This window comes from Panicum virgatum, chromosome 3N (genome assembly GCF_016808335.1).
Source record: "Panicum virgatum strain AP13 chromosome 3N, P.virgatum_v5, whole genome shotgun sequence".
Lineage (NCBI taxonomy): Eukaryota > Viridiplantae > Streptophyta > Magnoliopsida > Poales > Poaceae > Panicum > Panicum virgatum.
The window spans coordinates 5284197-5290901 of record NC_053147.1 but is presented as its reverse complement, the minus strand read 5'-3'; the positions used below and the strand labels follow the sequence as shown (position 1 = coordinate 5290901).

The 6705-nt window shown below is 48.7% G+C and overlaps 1 long non-coding RNA gene across 2 annotated transcripts; it reads right to left on the bottom strand.

Annotated features, from left to right (window-relative positions):
* Nucleotides 1-698: 698 nt before the first annotated feature.
* LOC120667327 lies at nucleotides 699-1526 on the bottom strand. Of its 2 annotated transcripts, XR_005672154.1 has the most exons (4): nucleotides 1459-1525; nucleotides 1182-1389; nucleotides 944-1065; nucleotides 699-851 (listed from the first exon to the last, which is right to left on the bottom strand). It is a non-coding gene; the product is annotated as an uncharacterized LOC120667327 (long non-coding RNA). The 2 variants fall into 2 exon arrangements; XR_005672153.1 differs by having other exon boundaries at nucleotides 1182-1526.
* Nucleotides 1527-6705: the final 5179 nt, after the last annotated feature.

The window sequence follows — 6705 nt, the reverse complement described above, 5'->3', positions numbered from 1 at the left end:
CTACTACTTAAGATGTACAAATTATTAAAGAGAGAATTACCAGCATCATCTATGTCTTTCCCACCTAGGTTATTAGTTTTATATGATAAGTTGTTGTATTCTCATTATTGTCTCTAGATTTGATAACTTGCTGTTCATTTTCTAAGTTTATTCCTTCTTTTTGTAGTCAAATTTTGGAATATGCAACTGCGACAAAGGGAAAAAGTGCCAAATCTGAATCTGCAGGATTCAAAAGGTAATATTTGGACATCTATTGTGCAGTAGTAATGTAAAATGTGAACTTTAACTTGCTAAATTATTTCTGCATATTTGTATATCAAGAAGTGGCTCAAAAGAAAAGGAAAAGGAAGCAAAGGCCAAAAAGAAAAGGAAGCAACCAGCTAAAAAACAAGTGTTGGTGTCCTGACCCGGCGGTCCGGCACCAACTAGTACGATGCTGCATGATCCCTCACTCCGGATGGTTGATGCATAAGGTAACACAGGGATGCATGGGTTTATCCTGGTTCCGGCCGCGAGGCCTTACGTTCACCAAGGCGCGTCTGAGTCGTAGGGACGACGTGCGGTGGTGCGATGGCCATGGGATGGCGTGGTCCAATAGATGCGGACGCACCGCACGTTCCCGGCAATCTAGTACCGGTTTTGCTCTTTGTTTCCTTTAAATAAACGCTGCTGCATTTTGCAGCACCAAAACACCTGTGTCCACCGTGTTCTTGTGTGTGTTCTCTGGAGCTCGCCGGCGATCGGAATCCCGGTGATCTCCAACAAGGAATCCCTATCAGCTATACATTGCAGCTACTATACAATAGAACCGAACCTCCTTTGTGGAGCCAGGAGTAGGCATCAATGCCGACCTGCAGATGCAGCGCAAAATGTCAAGAAACCAAGAGGGATGGAAAATGTAAGAGAAACTGCAGAACGAGAGGTGGGATGGGGATCTGTTTACCCGCTTGCCGGCGTACTTCTTGATGTGCACGGGCTCGATGAACGGCTTAAGGAAGCGGAGAAGATTGGGGATCCCCATCGGTGTGCGCAAACAATCGAAAGCTAACCGATTTCGACAGGTTCCTGGAAGGATTAGATTGGGATTGCAGATGACTGGGAAGATTGGAAGAAGCGGCGGAGTCGCGGAGGGGAAGAAATGGGGGGATGCTGCAGGAGGCGAGGAGTATTGAGTCACTGACAGGTTTAGAGGTGCCGTGGGTCCCACAACTGGCGAGGCACACCGTGGGTGGGAGCCTCGTTTCGTTTAGCGCGCACCGGATTAGTTTCCCGCGCTTCCACCAGTGCTAAAGAAAAGCCCAGCCCATAAAGGCCGAAGAGTGTCTGGGCCTGCCTAGTCTAATTTTTCCCATTCAAGCAGGCCCGTATAGGCCGGACTTAAACAGCAAGCTGTCAGAAAAATAACGGAGTAAATTCTCAAAAGAAGAAGAAAATATCGGAGCAAAACGATTCAAATACCTGTTCTACTGGGAAAATCTCGTGCACACCCTGTTTGGTTCCTCCTCGAACATCATAGAATACGTTTTCTAGACTTTGCATGAAGTACTAATTAAAGTTTATTTGTAAAATCTCTTTAGAAATGAGTGTAATTTTTCGAGACGAATCTAATAATAGTAATTAATTTATGATTGGCTATGATGATGTCACAGTAACCATCCTCTAATCACGCAGTCAAAAGGCTCATTAGGGCCTTATTTGGTTTCCCTCCAGTATTCCTTAGCGCACGCAAGCCGAGAAAGAATCTCGCATGCATAAAGTAATAAACGAAGTCTATTTACAAAACTTCTTCAGAGATGGGTGTAACTTTTCGCGACGAATCTAATGACGGTAATTAATCGATGATTGGCTACAGTGATGCTACAGTACCATCCTCTAATCACGCGGTCAAAGACCTCATTAGATTCTTCAGAGTTCCTAGCGCAGGGGTTCTGGAGTTGATTTTGTAAACTGATTTAGTTTGACACCGTAATTAGCGGTCAAAGTTAGCTACAGTTCCTAGCACTATCTAGCGCTAGAAAACCAAGCAGGGTTCCTAGCGCAGGGATTGTGGAGTTGGTGTTGGGGATTGGACCTTCGGGTCAAGCCCTTACCCTCGGAAATGCTCCCTAACCTGTTCGCAGGGCCACAACGAAATGGAGCCAAGCGTACCCGAAGGTATCGGATGAACACTAAGAAGCGCAAGCTCAAAGACCATGACCTTCGGGCCGAAGGATATCACATTCTGAAGGCCGAAAGTGACGGAAGGCTGCCAGAAGCGCGAGCGCAAACACCAAGGCCTTCGGTTCGAAGGGTGCCACCTCCATCGCGCCGAAGGTGACGAACGGCCACCCGGAAGCATAAACTCGAAGATCAAGACCTTCGTTGATGGAAACTGCATGGCCCAAACTCCCGGAGGTACCCGAAGGTTATTGTAACCTTCATCGACTGAAGACGTGAGTAAAACGTGAATATGTAAGAAGGTCGGAGTTGTATACCTTCCGAATACGTGAGAAGGTCGGATTTGTAAACCTCTCACCTTGTAATTTTACCCCGAAACCGGCTGAGAGTGAGCTGTAAATGAGTTGGGAGGGGGCAATTTAGGTAATCCTGGCCGAGGGCTAGGGGTATAAATAGCCCCCTCTCTCCACAGTGTAAAGGGTTGAATTTTCTGATTATTATTGGAGAGTTCGACACTTACTTTCATTGCTACCTTTCCTACTGTTCATGCTCCCTGTCTGGGCATCTACTAAGCAAAGATCCCAACAGCTGCACCCACCGTTCCAGCACGTAAGACAACCCTCGATGGCCCCAGCGAAAAAGAAAGCCACCGCCGGCACCACAAGCACCTCCACTGAGCCTGGCCGCAACCTCGACGGCCCCCAACCGCAGCACGAAGGAGTCAACCCACAAATAGAAGACATCAACAACGAAACTGCCCCTCATGGAGACCTGCTTGACAACACTGAAAACACCGAAGCTCATCAACTCACAGAAACTGCACTCAAGCTCAAAGCCCTCGAAATGAAGAAAAAGAACATCGAAGCCCAGCTTGCAACCAAAAAGAGAGCAATGGACCAAGCCAACAAGTTAGCCGAGGCCAGGCGCAGGCTAGCAGAGATGGAGGCAGAAGTTGAGAGCTTACAGAGGGCATACCAAGAAATGCCCGAAGGTTCCTCCCAGTAAGAAAACTGCGTCATCCTACAGACAGCCTTTGCTCATAATGAGAACCAAAGGCCACCGCCGGTCAACCTCCCATTTGACCCGACCTCGCCACTCTCAGTCGCTCTACAACGAACTTCATGGCCGCTCGGCTACAAGCCAACTCAACTCCCGAAGTACAACGCCACAACAGATCCAACTCAGTTCCTCATGGCCTACGAAGCAACCATCGCTTCGGCCGGAGGTGACGACTCCACCATGGCCAAGTCCTTCGTCATGGCTTGCGAAGGTTCTGTGGCTAACTGGTATTCGTACCTGCCTCCGCAATCAATCAACAACTGGTATCAGCTGAAAGGAAGGCTCCTCCAGGACTTCCAGGGCTTCAGAAGGCTCACTACCAACACTGTCAAAGATTTCAAGTGCCCCCAGCATGACCGCGAGCCTCTCTATGACTACTTCCGGAGGTTCGTCCAAAAGAAGGCTCAAATTCCAAACTTCCCAGAGAAAGATGCGATAGAAAAATGCATCGAGGGACTCCTGCCTGGTCAGCTTGCCTCCCACCTCATAATAGAGCCTCCGAGGACTCTAGAGGAGCTCTATTCAGAAGCAGAAAAGTACGCGAAGTCAGACGCCGACCACCGCAGAAGGATCGAGCAAAGAAGAATCATGCGTCAGGCTGAAAAATACAACCAGCAAACATGGCAGCAAGAGAAGCAGCCAGCTCACCAGCTCATCTTACCTCTGGAAACTTCGCATGAAGATGAGGATCAGATAACCTTTGATCCCTTCGTGACACCACCAGAGCCAGAGCCTCAACGCTCAAATGACAAGCAGCCTTCGTCCGGGGCACGAGGCAGAGGTCACGGCAGAGGAAGGGGCCGAGGTCGTGGACCTTCGCGGGACCCCAAAAAATTCTTCTGTCACTTCCATGGATCTGACTCCGACCACAGAACAAACCAGTGCCCGGAGAAGAAGAAGACCCTTGACAGAATGGAGGCCGAGAAAAAGGCCAAGCTAGTTGGGCACACTACATGGCCACAGACCCAACAACCTCAACAAATACAGTATACACAGCCTTCGTTCGTTCCACCTCAACCATTTACACAAGCATACCGCCCACCCATATTTTACTACAACTACAATCACAGCTGGCAGCTGCAGCCAAACCCTCCAACGCAAAACATCCAACCCACAGCACAAGCTCAACCCACTCAGGAGCAGCTACCGCCACCCCCAGCTCACCCACCAAAACAAGAAAACCAAAACACAAACAGCCAACCCGCGGCACTACCGTCCTTCGGCATGATCATGCCCATCTCCGGAGGTTCTACCCTGGACTTCGAAAACAAGAGGCAACGCAGGGACTACTTCAGGCATGTCCATTGCATCGTCTCCGAAGGTCCAACCAAGAGAACCCAGTGGTCACACTCTCCGATCACCTTCTCTGAAGAAGATGTCAACCTCATCAGCTACCCACACACAGACGCTCTTGTCATCGAGGCAAACATTCAGGGCTAGAGGATTGGCAAGATACTAGTTGACACCGGCAGTTCTGCAGACATCATCTTCTCCGATACCTTCGATAAGATGGGTATCGACCGAGGCCTGCTTCAGCCTTCGGAAATCCCTTTAATGGGATTCGGAGGAAAGAGAGTGAATGCAATCGGCAAACTGTCACTCCCCGTGTCCTTCGGAGATACGGCCAACGCAAGAACAGAGCACATCACCTTCGATGTGGTAGAAATTCCGTACCCATATCGCACAATCTTAGGAAGAGGAACAATTAACAAGTTCGAAGCTATCGTCCATCAACTATACTTGTGCATGAAAATGCCAGCTTCCGCAGGGGTCATCACCGTTCGCGGGGACCAGCAACTTGCACGGGACATTGAACGGGGATACACCCCAGGACAGAAAAATGTGCACAACCTTCGGACTGAATCCAAGCCAGTTACAGTCGAAAAGCACTAAGGGGACAGCGAGAAAGCAACCTTCGAAGAAGACTGTGAAGTCAAGAAGGTCCCCCTCGATGAACACCTCCCAGACAAAATGGTTACTATCAATGCAACACTAGAGCCTGAAGAGGAGAAAGAACTTCTCGAGTTTCTCCGCAAGAACCAAGATGTTTTTGCATGGTCCGCCAACGACCTTCGGGGAGTCAGCAGAGACATCATCGAGCATCGCCTGGACACCAACCCAAACATCAAGCCGAAGAAGCAAAAGCTTCGCAAAATGGCAGATGAAAAAGTCGCAGCAGTCAAGACCGAAGTCCAGAGACTGCTAGATGCAAATGTCATTAGAGAAGTCAAGTACCCAACATGGCTGGCAAATATTGTGCCAGTCAAAAAGAAGAATGGCAAATGGCGCATGTGCATTGACTTCACAGACCTCAATAAAGCCTGTCCGAAGGATGATTTCCCATTGCCAAGAATCGACAGAGTCGTCGATGATGCGGCAAACAGTCAACTGATGTCCCTACTGGACTATTTCTCCGGATACCATCAGATCTGGATGAGGAAAGAGGACGAAGGAAAAACAAGTTTCATAACCCCCTTCGGCACCTACTGCTTCGTGAGAATGCCCGAAGGACTAAAGAATGCAGGACAGTCTTTTTCAAGGATGTCTTCTGTAGTCTTAGAGCATCAACTTAGAAGGAATGTCCTGGCTTACGTTGATGACATTGTTGTAACCAGTTCAATAAGAAGCAACCACGTGGCAGACCTGGCCGAAACCTTCGCAAGCTTAAGAAAAGCAGGACTATCCTTGAACCCCAACAAGTGCATTTTTGGAGTTCACAAAGAAAAGGTGCTAGGATGCCTTGTGTCCACCAAAGGCATCGAAGCAAACCCTAACAAAGTAAAAGCTCTTTGGAACATGGAGGATCCAAGGCCCATCAGGGACGTACAGAAACTTACAGGGCGGATTGCAGCCCTAAACAGATTCATCCCACGCTCTGCAGACCGAAGCCTACCATTCTTCAAGGTCCTTCGCAACGCAAACAAATTTGAGTAGGGCCCTGAGCAAAGCGAAGCCCTCAAGGTGCTCAAAAACCACCTACAGAACATGGTCAAAATGACCTCACCTGACCCAAAGGATGTGTTGCTCCTATACATCGCAGCATCCTACTCTGCCGTCAGCGCAGCGCTTGTACTCGAGAGAGAGAGAGAGAGCGAAGGAAAAAAGAAGCAACTGCCTGTTTATTTCGTATTCGAAGCTCTCGCAGGCTCGAAGCTCCTGTACTCAGAGCTAGAAAAAATCGCATATGCAGTAATCATGTCTGCCCGGAAGCTTCGACACTATTTCGAAGCTCACAAGATAATCGTGGTAACAGATCAACCCTTGCATGACTTGTTCAGCAACAGAGAGGCCTCAGTCAGAATTGCAAAATGGGCTTCGGAGCTATCGGAGTTCTATATAGACTTCGAAAGAAGAACAACCATTAAATCACAATTATTAGCAGATTTCATTGCCGATTGGACATCCCCAACATTCAAGGAGGAACCTTCGACTGAAACCTAGATCGTGTACTGCGATGGGGCCTGGTGTAACGACGGAGCAGGCATTGCT